At 46.1% G+C, this 15,358-nt stretch overlaps 1 protein-coding gene across 5 annotated transcripts in view; it reads right to left on the bottom strand.

The window, feature by feature from the left end:
- LOC147101904 (uncharacterized) overlaps positions 1 to 15,358 on the bottom strand; it is a 232,868-nt gene that overhangs the window by 87,755 nt on the left and 129,755 nt on the right. The gene's annotated exons all lie outside the window — the stretch shown is intronic.

Raw genomic sequence — 15,358 nt, 5'->3', positions numbered from 1 at the left:
ATGAGATGGCGGAAAACATCTGAAACATAAGCAACAATATCAGAAATATGGTGGTCAGTGAGAGAGGTAGAGAAATGATGACAATAGATCTGGAGAGAAACAAATTGGTGGAAGACATCACAAGGATAGGCAGAGAGAAAAATTGGGTGAAGAGAGATCAAGGCAGACAGACAGCAGTATCGTAGAAGACATAGCACCAACAAATCAAGGGATGTTCAGAGCTTGGGGAAGAGACAGAAAGATCAGAGCAGAGAGATGAAGGCAAGGGAGACAGATATGTTGGAGGGACAAAATGAGAGACACATAGGCTGTGGAGGCAGAGGGTTCACTATAATAAGCAAATGTCAAGGGAGATCTACTAATATTATAGATATACTGTACGAGAATTATAAACCTTGATTGTTGCAAAATGATCAATGCTACACAGAACTGCCCCTCCAATCTCACCAGCAATTTTCCCTGGAAAGTTGGTGCTCCCAGGCCTGGCACCAGTGCAGTTCCACTCCCAGCCTCAGCTCTAATAATGCCTCTGCCCAACAAAGTTCCTTGACTTTGCCACTCGCAGGCACCAAACAAAAGGAAATTGACCCTGCACCATTCTTGCTTTAGCTCGAGCCTTCAACAGCTCTGCTCACTGCCTCCATTTTGCATTCCCTGGTGACTGCCAGCACCCATCACTATACTATAGGAGTAGAAAGAAGAATTAGGGAGGTGACCAGTCAAAGAGGCTTTTGAAGGTGGAAGGCATGAGGTAGGGCAGAGATATTTGGGAAGAGAATTTCAGAGCACGGAGATGAGACAGCTGATGGCTCGCCTCCAATGGTACAGTGAGTGCTGTGTTGGCAGAAGTGGAGTGAAGGATCCCATGGCACTATTTGAAAAATACTCCCAGTGTCCTTGGCAACATTCTCCCTCAATCATCAGATAAGGGGAGGATTGGGAATGATGTTGGACTGGATGTTGACAACATTTTTTAAACATAAACAGTTTTTTTTCATTTGTTCCTGCGATCTGGGCACCGCTGGCAAGGCCAGCATTTATTGCCACCTTCTTGAACCGCTGCAGTCCTTGTGGTGAAGGTACTCCCATAGTGCTGTTAGGGAGGGAATTTCAGGAGTTTGACCCAGCGGTGATGAAAGAACGGCGATATACTTCCAAGTCAGGATGGTGTGTAACTTGGAGGGAAACTTGCAGGTGATGGTGTTCCCATGCGCCTGCTGCCCTTGTCCTTCTAGGTGGAACAGGTCGCGGGTTTGGGAGGTGCTGCCGAAGAAGCCTTGGCGAGTTGCTGCACTGCATCTTATAGATGGTACACACTGCAGCCACAGTGCTGGAGCAAGTGAATGTTTAATGTGGTGGATGGAGTGCCAATCAAGTGGGCTGCTTTGTCCTAGATGGTCTCAAGCTTCTTGAGTGTTGTTGGAGCTGCACTCATCCAGGCAAGTGGAGAGTATTTCATCACACTCCTGACTTGTGCCTTGTAGATGGTGGAAAGGTTCTGGGGAATCAGGGGGTGAGACACTCGCCACAGAATACCCAGCCTCTGACCTGTTCTTGTTGCCACAGTATTTATGTGGCTGGTCCAGTAATGTTTCTGGTCAATGGGGATCCCCCAGGATGGTGGGGGACTCAGCGATGGTAATGCCCTTGAATGTCAAGGGGCAGTGGTTAGACTCTCGCTTGTTGGAGCTAGTCATTGCCTGGCACTTGTGTGGCACGAATGTTGCTTGCCATTTATCAGACCAAGCCTCGGGAACAGTAGCATAGTGGTTATGTTACTCAACTAGTAATCCAGAGATCTGGAGACGTGAGTTCATGGCAGCTGTGGAATTTAAATTAAATAAATCTGGAATAAAAAGCTAATATTAATAATGGTGACCATAAAACTATTGGATTGTCGTAAAAACCCATCTGCTTCACTAATGCCCTTCAGGGAAGGAAATCTGCCATTCTTACCTGGTTTGACCTATATGTGACTCCAGACCCACAGCAATATGGTTGACTCTTAACTGCCCTCTGAAATGGCCTAGCAAGTCACTCAGTTGTAAAAAACCGCTACGAAAAACAATGAGAATAAAACCGGACGGATCTCCCGGCATCGACCTCAGCACCGGCTACGGACACAACATCGGCACACCCAGCCCAGCCGATCCTGCAAAGTCCTCCTCACCAACATCTCGGACTTGTGCCAAAATTGGGAGAGCTGTCCCACAGACTAGTCAAGCAACAGTCTGACACAGTCATACTCACAGAATCATACCTTTCAGCCAAAGTCCACCGGCAGTACAGGCCCACCAGGGGTGGCGGCACAGTGGTATACAGTCGGGAAGGAGTGGCCCTGGGAGTCCTCAACATTGACTCCGGACCCCATGAAGTCTCATGGCATCAAGTCAAGCATGGGCAAAGAAACCTTCTGCTGATTAGCACCTACCGCCCTCCCTCAGCCGTTGAATCAGTACTTCTCCATGTTGAACACCACTTGGAAGAAGCACTGAGGGTAGCAAGGGCAGAGAATGTACTCTGGGTGGGGGACTTCAATGTCCATCACCGAGAGTGCCTTGAAGGACATAACTGCCAGTCTAGGCCTGCGACAGGTGGTGAGAGAACCAACACGAAGGAAAAACCTACTTGACCTCGTCCTCACCAATCTACCTGTCGCAGATGCATCTGTCCATGACAGCATTGGTAGCAGTGACTACCGCACAGTCATTATGGAGACAAAGTCCCGTCTTCACACTGAGGACACCCTCCATCGTGTTGTGTGGCACTACCACCGTGCTAAATGGGATAGATTCAGAACAGATCTAACAGCTCAAACTGAGCATCCATGAGACGCTCAGGCCATCAGCAGCAGAATTGTATTCCACCACAATCTGTAACCTCATGGCCCGGCATATCCCTCACTCTACCATTACCATCAAGCTAGGGGACCTGGGGAAGCTGCAACACAGGACTACATGCCTGCTAAAAAGCAGGCACAGCATGCTATAGACAGGCATATATAGGAGGAACCAACCAGGGAACAGGCTATTCTGGATCTGGTACTGTGTAATGAGAAAGGGCTAATCAATAATCTTGTGGTAAAGGGGCCTTTAGGGACAAGTGACCATAATATGACTGAATTTTACATTATGTTTGAGAGTGATGTAGTCCAATCTGAAACTAAGGTCTTCAATCTAAACAGAGGAAACTACAAGGGTATGAGGGACAAGTTAGTCATGGTAGATTGGGAGACTACACTAAAAGGTATGAAGGTGGACATACAATGGCTAACATTCAAGGAAATAATGCATAATTTGCAACAAACATATATTCCTCTAGGGCATAAAAACCCAAAAGGAAAAGTGATCCTAACAAAAGAAATTAAAGCTAGTATTAAGTCAAAGGAGGAGCTTATAAAGTTGCCAGAAAAAGCGGTCAGCCTGAGGATTGGGATCTTTTTAGAAATCAGCAAAGGGGGACCAAGAAATTGATAAAGAAAGGGAAAATGGAATATGAGCACAAACTAGCGAAAAATATAAAAACGGATTGTAAAAGCTTCTATAGGTATGTGGAAAGGAAAAGACTGGCAAAGGTAAATGTAGGTCCTTTACAGTCAAAGACGGGAGAATTTATAATGGGGAATGAGGAAATGGCAGAGAAATTAAATAAATACTTTGTTTCTGCCTTCACGGAGGAAGACACAAAAAACCTCCCAGAAATTCGAGAAAACCAAAGGTGTGGCGAGAATCAGGAACTTGAAATTATTATTAGTAAAAAACAGTACCAGCAAAATTAATGGGACTAAAAGTCAATAAATCCCCAGGACCAGGAACCTAGGGTTTTGAAAGAGGTGGCCATTAGGATAGTGGATGCATTGGTTGTCATCTTCTAAAATTCTATAGATTCTGGAATGGTTCTTGCAGATTGGAGGATAGCAAATGTAACCCTGCTATTTAAGAAAGGAGGGAGAGAGAAAACGGGGAAATACAGACCTGTTAGCCTCACATCAGTAGTTGGGAAAATGCTGGAATCTATTATAAAGGATGCAATAGCTGGGCACTTAGAAACTAATAGTAAGATTGGGCAGAGTCAACATATGGATTTATGAAAGGGAAATCCTGTTTGATAAACCTATTGGAGTTCTTTGAGGATGTAACTAGTGGAGTAGACAAAGCGGAATGATTGGGGTATGCAGATGCTCAAAGGGACCTGGGTGCCCTTGTACATGAGTCACTGAAAGTGAATGTGCAGGTGCAGCAAACCATTAGGAACGCAAATGGTATGCTGGCCTTCATTACAAGAGGATTTAAGTGCAGGAGTAAAGAAGTCTTACTCCAATTATATAGGGCCTTGGTGAGACCACACCTGGAGTACTGTGTACAATTTTGGTCTCCTTACCTAAGGAAGGATATACTTGCCATAGAGGGAGTGCAACGAAGGTTCACGAGATTGATTCCTGGGATGGCGGGACTGTCGTATGAGAAGAGATTGAGTAAACTAGGCCTGTATTCTCTTGAATTCAGAAGAATGAGAGGTGATCTCATTGAAGCATACAAAATCATTACAGGCCTTGATAGGGTGGATGCTGGGAGAACGTTTCCCTTGGCTGGGGAGTCTAGAACCAGGGGCCACAGCCTCAGGATAAAGGGTAGGCCATTCAGGACTGAGATGAGAAGAAATTTCTTCGCACAGTGGGTGGTGAATCTTTGGAATTCTTTACCCCAGAGGGCTGCGGAGGCTCAGTCATTGGGTATATTCAAAACAAAAGTCGACAGATTTCTGACTAGTAAGGGCATCAAGGGATATAGATTACTGTGTACTATTTATGCCCTGTTTGGCATAAAAATAAAACAAAAAAAGTGACTCAACAGTGGCTAACAAGGGAAATTAGGGATAGCATAAGATCCAAGGAGAGGACATATAAATTGGCCAGAAAAAGCAGCAAACCTGAGGATTGGGAGCAGTTTAGGATTCAACAAAGGAGGACAAAGGGATTAATTAAGAGGGGGAAAATAGAGTATGAGAGTAAGCTTGCAGGGAACATAAAAACTGACTGTAAAAGCTTTTATAGATATGTGAAGAGAAAAAGATTGGTGAAGTCAAGCGTAGGTCCCTTGCGGTCAGAATCAGGGGAATTTATAATGGGGAACAAAGAAATGGCAGACCAATTAAATACGTACTTTGGTTCTGTCTTCACAAAGGAGGACACAAATAACCTCCCAGAGATGTCGGGGAACATAGGGTCTAATGAGAGGGAGGAACTGAAAGAAATCAGTATTTGTAGGGAAATAGTGTTAGGGAAATTGACGGGATTGAAGGCCGATAAATCCCCAGGACCTGATAATCTACATCCTAGGGTACTTAAGGAAGTGGCCCTAGAAATAGTAAATGCATTGCTGGTCATCTTCCAAAATTCTATAGACTCTGGAACAGTTCCCATGGATTGGAGGGTGTTGTGTATGTAACCTGTTCCACCTTAAGAGAGCTTAAGCCTGTTCCACCTTAAGAGATGTACTACTTTCTCAGGCTGCTGTAGACGTAATACCGGGGGTGAACACACCGGTATATAAGCACTGTGCAGTAATCTTGTATTCAGTATAGTCCCTACCTCCAACCAGTAAAGACCTGTTTTTATTGTTACTCATTAGTCTGTTTTAATTAACTAAATAATTCACAGACTTAACACTGGCGACGAGTCAGGTTCTTACCCTGCGGCAGTTATTCCACGGCGGTTGAAGAGAGGTTTCAAACCTCACCACTCACCACCCCACTGGAAGTGACAGGCATTAGGACCCTGAAGCCTCCATCAGCTTGTGAACCGGAGTAGAAGACAGGACTGGGGAAGAGAGAGGTATAGGGCGATAGCGATCGGCAGATAAGGGCCGGGCCGCTTTCAAGTGCGAGGCGCAGCCGGGCCATCGATCGCATCCGCTGATAAGGGCCGCACTCGGGGGCTGAAGGGAGACGGCGTCGGGGGACGGGTGAAGACCGCCAAGCGCGGGAAAACCGCCATTTTGTGGGCGGAGGACGACGGCAAGAGCGGGAAGCCGCCATCTTTGATAACAAGTAAAGAAAATAAAATCTGAGAAATTGCAAATCTACAATGCCTAAACACGGGAATATTAGCACCTTTGATAGTGACCTCGAAGATTGGGCCATATATGTTGAAAGAGTAAAAAATTATTGTAAGGCCAATAAACTTCGTGACCAAGATAAAGCTCTAACATTATTAAATTTAATGGGTGCGAAGACATACGGGCAATTGAAACACCTGTTATCACCAGATGAACCGGCGGATAAGACGTTCGATGAGATTGTTACTGTCCTGAAAGATCATCTAAACCCCACGCCGCTGATGCTAGCGGAACGATTTAAATTTTACGACAGAAGGCAGCTACAGCATGAAAGCAATGCTGAATATTTGCTGGAATTGCGTAAATTAGCGAAATATTGCCAGTTTGGAACGGGACTGACAGAGGCACTTCGAGACAAATTTGTGTGTGGTTTATTTAAACAGGATACACAAAAGCGACTGCTCGAGGAGAATGAGCTGACGCTTGAGAAGGCGGTCACTATGGCAGCAGCACACGAAGCCGCAGCGAGAGGCACGGCAGTAATGCAGCTACGGTCACCGGAGCTCAGTGCACACAAATTGGGTGTGAGTTCTGGCAAATGTTATCGTTGTGGAAAGACAACGCATGATCAGAACCAGTGTTGGTTTAAAAACCAAGAATGTAGAACTTGTGGTAGGCTTGGACATATAGCTAGAGTATGCAGGTCAGCGAAGAAGACCAGCAACAAGAAGTCACCGCAAGGGAAATACGCAAAGGTACACAAGGTGGCCGAACAGGAGTCCGATTCAGACGCAAGCAGTATTGAACTGGCTAGCTTAAGGGTACTCAACGTTGGTAAGGGTGCAGACCTCCAGACAATTTGGGTTACTCTTCAGATAGAAGGAGTCCAAGTAAAAATGGAATTGGACACTGGATCGGCATTGTCGGTCATGAATAAGAAAGATTACAGAAGGTTATTCCAACATATTCCCCTACAGGATACGGAGATTATATTGACAACCTACATGGGGCAGAGAGTGTACCCCATCGGGACAATAAAGGTTGCAGTGGCCAACAAGGGCGAAGGAAGTCAAATAATGGACTTATATGTGCTACCGGAGGGAGGTCCACCACTACTAGGCCGGGAGTGGTTTAGAAACATAAATATGGACTGGCATTCGCTAAAAGCCATAAAGAGTGAGAACTCGGTGCAGATAATCAGCCCAGACTCTAGAACTGATGATGGTAAGACCAACCCATGTGCAAAAGACAAAGTTTCAGCACAGAATTCCACTGAGCAACAACAACATAGTTTAACAGAGAATTCTGAGTCTGTCAAGTCTACTGATATGCACATTTTTGAGGGACACTGGGCTCGAACTCAACTCCATTTCAAACTACAACAGCAATTAGAACAAATGATTCGCCGTTTTGAGCAAGAGATGAATGAAATAAAAAAGTTCTTTGTTACAGAGTGGGAGAATCTGGAAAGTCAACAGAAGCAACTGATGGAGAAAATGGAGCAGGAGCACACCAACCATCTGCGCGAGGAGGCCGAACGAATCAAAGCTGATTCAGGTTCTGAAGGTGCGTGCCATAATCTGGTGTCAGAAGAGTTAACGGTCAGCCAACTCCTTCATATGCTGAGGGACAAGACTCTGAAATGGGAAAAACTTGAACACGAGCTGCGATCTTCAAAGGAAAAGGGTTCGGAGCTCTCAAAAGTCATTGAGATGGCTGATGTGACGACACAGACTGAAACGACTGCAACAGAGCAGCCATTGGATGCCAAAAGTACGCTGACTCACGTCAATGTAGAACAACAGACCGCTGAAACAGCTGCTCCGGTAGAGGGATTGCATAGTCCGATCAATCAATCTCCAAAGGAAGTTGAAGTATTAAAATCACAAATGAGGTCACTAGTAAACGACTTGCTGAAAGCCCAGAAAAAGCTGGATGCAGAGGTACACATGAAGAAGTCTCTTCAGGAAAGATGTCTGGATTTGGAACAAGAGCTGGCTAACGTCCAGCTGGGTATGGAGGAAATAGACGACCCTCTCACTGGTCTAGCTCAGGACGACACCGAATATTACCATGACCTGGTGGACGACACCGAATATTACGATGTCCTGTCCTGCCCAGCTTGTAACTTCGACTCCCAAAGTGCAGAAATCATGGAGGAGCACCAAAAGTCTACGGAACATCGGGAGAAGCTGGCTCTACGACGGAAACAGGAGGAAGAGAAGGAGGAACTGCGCATGCAGCTGGCAGCTGTGGCAGCTGACAATGGAGCCCAGAGAGTCTCCAAGAAGCAGAAAAGGAAAAGGAAAAACAGAAGATGACCCATCTGAACCATTATCACCTCTACCAGATCACACACGTGGTCCCTCCGAACGGAGCCAAATCAGTTCGGAAGTTCAAGCTGTTAAATCCATGAAAGGACTATTGAATGAGTAACGTGAACCGACTACACCACAGAGATTGAATCTGTGAACTGTTTTCCGCAGAGACTGAATCTGTGATATGTTACGTTAAACATGAAGTTATATATGTATATATGTTATTACGTTATGTTAAATGGGGGGGATGACTATAAAGCTAAGAAGGGAGGAGTGTTGTGTATGTAACCTGTTCCACCTTAAGAGAGCTTAAGCCTGTTCCACCTTAAGAGATGTACTACTTTCTCAGGCTGCTGTAGACGTAATACCGGGGGTGAACACACCGGTATATAAGCACTGTGCAGTAATCTTGTATTCAGTATAGTCCCTACCTCCAACCAGTAAAGACCTGTTTTTATTGTTACTCATTAGTCTGTTTTAATTAACTAAATAATTCACAGACTTAACAGAGGGTAGCTAATGTTACCCCACTATTCAAAAAAGGTGGTAGAGAGAAAACGGGGATTTACAGACCGGAAAGCCTGACATCGGTAGTGGGGAAAATGCTAGAGTCCATTATAAAAGATGTAATAGCAGAGCACTTGGAAAACAGTGACAGGATCGGACAAAGTCAACATGGATTTACAAAAGGTAAATCGTGCCTGACTAATCTACTGGAATTTTTTCATGATGTAACTGGTAGAATAGATAAGGGAGAACCAGTGGTTGTGGTATATTTGGACTTTCAGAAGGCTTTCGATAAGGTCCCGCATAAGAGATTAACGTGTAAAGTTAAGGCACATGGGATTGGGGGCAAGGTACTGACTTGGATAGAGAACTGGTTGGCAGACAGGAAGCAAAGAGTTGGAATAAACTGCTCTTTTTCCGAGTGGCAGGCAGTGACTAGTGGGGTACCGCAGCGATTGGTCCTAGGACCCCAGCTATTCACAATATATATTAATGATCTAGACGAGGGAACTAGATGTAATATCTCCAAGTTTGCAGACGACACAAAGCTGGGTGGGCGTGTGTGCTGTGAGGAGGATGCCGAGAAACTCCAGTATGATTTGGACAGGTTGGGTGATTGGGCAGAAGCATGGCAGATGCAGTATAATGTGGATAAATGTGAGGTTATCCACTTTGGTGGCAAAAACAGGAAGGCAGATTATTATCTGAATGGCAATAGATTGGGAGAAGGGGAAGTGCAACGAGACCTGGGTGTCCTTGTGCACCAGTCGCTGAAGGTAAGCATGCAGGTGCAGCAAGCGGTTAAGAAGGCAAATGGTGTGTTGGCCTTCGTAGCGAGAGGGTTCGAGTACAGGAACAAGAATATCTTGCTGCAGTTGTACAGGGCCTTGGTGAGACCACACCTTGAGTATTATGTGCAGTTTTGGTCGCCTTATCTGAGGAAGGATGTTCTTGCCATGGAGGGAGTGCAACGAAGATTCACCAGACTGATACCTGGGATGGCAGGAATGACGTATGAGGAGAGATTGGGTCGATTGGGCTTATACTCGCTGGAGTTTAGAAGAATGAGAGGGGATCTCATTGAAACTTATAAAATTCTAACAGGACTAGACAGACTAGATGCAGGAAGGATGTTCCCGATGGCCGAGGAGTCCAGAACCAGGGGTCACAGTCTAAGGATAAGGGAAGCCATTTAGGACTGAGATGAGGAGGAATTTCTTCAACCAGAGTGTGGTGAACCTGTGGAATTCTCTGCCACAGAAGGCAGTGGAGGCCAATTCATTAAATATATTCAAGAAGGAGTTAGATATATTTCTTAAGGCTAAAGGGATCAAGGGATATGGGGAGAAGGCAGGGACAGGGTGCTGAATTTGGATGATCAGCCATGATCTCATTGAATGGCGGAGCAGGCTCAAGGGGCCGAATGGCCTACTCCTGCTGCTATCTTCTATGTTTCTATATGGTGATAAGGCCGGTGAATGCAGTTGAGGCAGCAGATCAACCATGATCTGATTGAATGGGTCGAGCAGGCTTGAAGGGCCGAATGGCCTACTCCTGCTCCTATTTCTTATGTTCTTATGAGCTAAGCGATCAATGGATCAGATCAAAGCTCTGCAGTCCTGCCACATCCAGTTGTGAATAGTGGTGGACCATTAATCAACTAATGGGAGGAAGAGGCTCCATGAATATCCCCATCCTCAATGATGGTGGAGCCCAGCACGTGAGTGCAAAAGACAAAGCTGAAGCATTTGCAATCATCTTAAGCTAGAAGTGCCGAGCAGATGATCCATATCGGCCTCCTCCTGAGGTCCCCACCATCACAAAAGGCAGTCTTCAGCCAATTGAATTCACTCCACGTGATTGCAAGAAATGGCTGAGTGCACTGGATACAGCAAAGGCTGTGGGGCCCAACAACATCCGACTTGTGCTCCATTACTAGCCACGCCTCTAGCCACGCTGTTCCAGTACAGCTATAACACTGGCATCTATCTGGCAATGTGGAAAACTGCCCAGGTATGCTCTGTCCACAAAAAGCAGGACAAATCCAATCCGGCCAATTACCGCCCATCAGTCAACTCTCAATCGTCAGTGTAAGAAATCGTCAATTGGAAGAAATAACTTGAGACAAAAAAGGGCTCTTCAGACTGGTGTTAGAATAACTGGATAAATGCTTAGTATTTGCTGATGTTCTTGGTTCCCTGCGGATGTTATAACATTCTGCACCTTGGCGGTGGCCTTGTTTCCAGACTAGCTGTTTTCTGTTTGTGTGCTAGAAAGGTTGTTGACTTTATCTTTGATAATCTGCCCTAGGCCCACCCCTAAAAGTTAAAGAGATATCTAAAGAGCTTTTAGCTCAGACGGTGAAGGGCAGGGAAGAGCTGTTCGCGCACGCCAGCCGTCTGTCCAATCAGGACTGATACCAGCTGCTTGCCACGGTCGTATGTCGACTATGTCTATCTTGATTGCGTGTTGTACTTAACTTCAACTGCCGCTCCTTAATAAAATGCCTTACAACTCCTAAGACCCTTTGGGTAATCTGTGTGTGATCTATGATCCAAATCTTACAGTGGTGTCAGAAGTGGGATCACAGAGTTGGGAGTTGTAAGGTTCCGGTTGTGGGGACCGGAGGGAGCTGGTCGCGCGTGGTTGTCGCTTAAGACTAAGTAGAAGACTCCCTGAAAGAAGGGAGAGGGCGAGGGAGAGAGTGGGGTAAAGGTAAAACCAGAGATACAATGGCATTGGCATACCATCGAGAACAGCTAGTAGACAGCCTGACAGAAAAAGTCGGCATGTCCGCAGTAGCGGACCAACTAAAAATCTTAGAAGATGGTAACGGGGACTATGACTACATCCTTGACAAACTCTGAGGATGTTCAGAAAAACAAACTTAAAATAAAGAGAGGCTGAGACAGGTTAGCTTACGGGGCACATTTGTGTGCTACCCAGTTAAATAGGGAAACTAAAGCTTAAAATATTTAGGGCTCGATTTTCATTGTGCCGTGGAGTCGGGATTGGAGGCGTGCGGGCGGTTAAAATCCCGAAATCAGGGGTTCCGACCCCATGCCAGTTTCAAAGGAGGTGGGTACCCACCCCGCACTGGGACCCGCCTACCCGAGAGGATTAGTGCCAATTAACTGCCTGTTAACAGGTAGTTAACAGGCAGTTTTTAGCCTAATCCCTATTTTTAATCTTGAACTGTGGGATTCCTGACGGCTCCAAACCACGCCAAGTTGGAGAAGTCGGGTTGAAGGGATCGAGATGTCGGTGTTCAGGTGAGTGATGTGTGCATGAGTGCAAAGGTAAGTGTGTTTGGTGTGTCTAAAGTGACTAAAGAAGTGTAAATGACCTTTTCTTACCTTTTCAGCCTTCCTTCCTTTAGGTTCCGGGAGTCCCTCATCTCACCGGCACAGAAAGCAGAATGGCTGCGAACTGTCAAAAGTGACAGCCTGCAGCTTTCTGTGCAAGAGAGATTTCTAACTGAGTCTGTGGAGAAGGACTCATGTTAGAAGTAAGACTGTCAGTGTTTGACAGCTTCAAACAGCTGTGAAACACTGATATTTCATCTGTCAAAAACTCTTGACAGATGAAATTTCAGTCTGTGACGTCACCTGTTGCCGGATGGCCCTTAATTGGCCTGCTGGGCCCGCTGGGCGGGCTCAACAAGGTCAATCAAGTTAAAATCGTGTGGGTTGGCCGCATCTCGATGGAGGCGGGACTACAACCCCAAAAGTTGTAGTCCCGCCTCCAACCCGACTCCTAAATGAAAATCCAACCCTTAGTAAGCCAGATGCGGAGAGAAAGTGAGTGGCGAGAGAACCTTTCTGCCCCCCGCAACCAGTTGCGCTGGGAGCAAAGGATTCATGACAAAATGCAGTGTACACAGAAGAAACTAGATCAAATACTTGAACAGAATATTGAACTACAGGCAGAAAACACCAGACTGTGTGAGGAGTTAGAGGATGCAAGGGGATCATTAAGGGAATTAAACCGGCGCCAAACTACTGCCTCCCCCGAAGCAGACCATGGCCCGTGCTTAGGAAAAATCCAACAGCTGCAGGCACAAATCGGCCAACAACCGGCAGCGGTGGCTGCTGTCTCCAAAATCAAACCAAAAGATCCCAGCCTTTGCTGGGACAATATAGCTGAGGGCCCCACTCCCTCTGCTCCACCTCCACCGTACAAGGATGGCGAAGCAAACAAAGCAAACAAGGCAATACCAATGTGTGTGGTCACTCGGGCCAATGCTGCCCGTCAGCCTCAGCACCAGACTGAAGAGGAGGTGGAAGGCGTCCAATCCTTCTCCTCGACCACTAATGGCAGGGGGGAAATGGTCACTACGACCATGCATAGGCCCCTTTCCGCTGTTGAGGTCAGGGTACTAAAGGATGACCTAGGAATGGTGGACATGAACACCAGCCGCCTCGACTTCAGGCAGCGGTGGAGGATTTTTATAATCACCCACCCAGAACTAGAAGGGGACGACCTCAAACAGGTCCTCCTGGATGTATGTTCCACAGGATTAAAAGAAGAAATGGACCAGGACATACTGAGGGGGTGGGGGGCACAATAGATGAGATTGAGTTAGAACTATGCCAAACACTAGGGGAGGAGGGCATTGATTTTCACCAGCTCATAGCTAACACCAAACAGGGCCCTACCGAAAGCCCGAATGCCTTTGCGCGTAAACTCCATGACATTTTCCAGTGCACCAGGGGTGGAAGAGGGGACTACTTTAACTCCCCGGGCTTTAAAACCCTTTTTTTGAACGGTCTCCAACCATTGGTCTGTAACATGAAGGGCGTTTACGTCTCCAAAGATACCCCGTGGGAACAAGTACGCACCCATGCCAGAACTGCTTGTGATCAGACCTATGCCAGTATCCCTGGGACACCTGCTAAAGCTACAGTAGCAGCCGTCGAAGGCCCGCTGCCTAACCCAAAGTGAGGGCCGTCCAAAACTCCCGCACCAGGAAAAGCTGCCTCGGTGCATTGCTACATCTGCCACCGTCTAGACCACGATGCCCGTCAATGCAACAACAACCCCCCAAGGCAAGCAGACCCTGACCTGGTCAAACAGTGACTAGAGAATAGAGGCAGCCATAGTGGCTTTGACCATCGGACTGGGAGCCCGACTGGTTGCTGCTGCGCATCAGCAACCCGAGTCAACGGATATGTTTCCACCTCCCCTGTGACTCCCTCAGGCCTCTCAGGTGGAGGTAACTTCCCCTCTCTGATACGATGGCGGTGGGAGACCGGTAATCCGCATGGTTGATTCTGGAGGCTGTCAACAATTAACGTTAGTCGACTCTAGCTCCTCCACCACCATCATTCATGATCCCCATTCCGATCCTACAAAGGCCGTGCCCCAAGTTTTATCGGGCTTTGATAATTCAACCCAGACAACTATATAAGGATCCCTTTCCTCGGAGCTAAAGCAGTGTGTTGTTCACAAAGTCACGTTCACGACCAGCTCCCCAGTTTGGCCGGTTAGAAAACCGGATGACTATTGACTATCGTAAACTCAACTCAGTCACGCCCGTGTGTACCCCGGTGGTTGGGGAGACACCCACCCTACTCTCCCAGATTCCCAGTGGCAGTAATCAGTACAGAATGAGATTCAGTAGAAAACATCAGAAATTGAAAATTGGCTTATGGGAAAAAGGATAAAATAATATGATGGAAGAAAGGAGAAAAGGAAAGATTCTGTCCCTTTTCTACTTTTAGTGTAGTGTTCCATTTAAAACAAAAGTCTGTATGAATGTTTCAAAGCTAAAAGCTAAGGAAAACAAAAAAAGTTTGTTTAACAATCAGTCTAAGATTTAACCTAGGAGTTGCGGTTGCTACTGTGAATTTTCCAAGGCAGTTTGATTTGCTTTGTTTAAATGTGAAAGCCAAACTGTCTTTATTGATCAGGAAAGTTTTTTTAAATTTACGTGAAGTGACGCAATTGCTTGTGTCTGACAATATTTGCTCCGCCTTCTTATAAACCTGCAAAGGAGTTAACCCTTTCCACTGGCAATTGTTTTTTTTAAACTGGTTCAGCAAACAACTTTGATCCATATTTTCTATCTTTATATTGTATTGGACAGTAAAGTTTCTCCAGATGTTCATGAATAAGATAGAATCTGGTATTAATGGGAATTTTCATTCCAGTGAAAGTCAGGAAAGTGTAGTTGTGAATAGTAAATTGTTAGCTTTCTCTCGGAGACATTTGTGTCCTTGCCTATGTACCTTTTAAGAAAACTGCATTGATAGCCTGGCCACTACCCAAGACATCGGGACCATGCAGAGGGAGATGACCACAGATCTCCAGATGACTACAATGTTTTGATAGGATCACCTGAAAGCCCAAGAATGGCTTGTATCGGATGGCACGTGTAGCACGATATTGAGATACTGATATGAGTGTGCAAATGTGATTTGTTACGAAAGAAGCAATTACTTTCCGGAAATGCATGGCGAATTTGCACTGAAGAAC

The sequence above is a fragment of the Somniosus microcephalus genome, chromosome 23 (assembly GCF_052327205.1).
Source record: "Somniosus microcephalus isolate GS21.2 chromosome 23, FLI_Smic_1.0, whole genome shotgun sequence".
In the NCBI taxonomy this organism is placed as follows: Eukaryota; Metazoa; Chordata; class Chondrichthyes; order Squaliformes; family Somniosidae; genus Somniosus; species Somniosus microcephalus.
The sequence above is the reverse complement of the archived record's forward strand: the minus strand, read 5'-3'. Positions and strand labels throughout refer to the sequence as shown.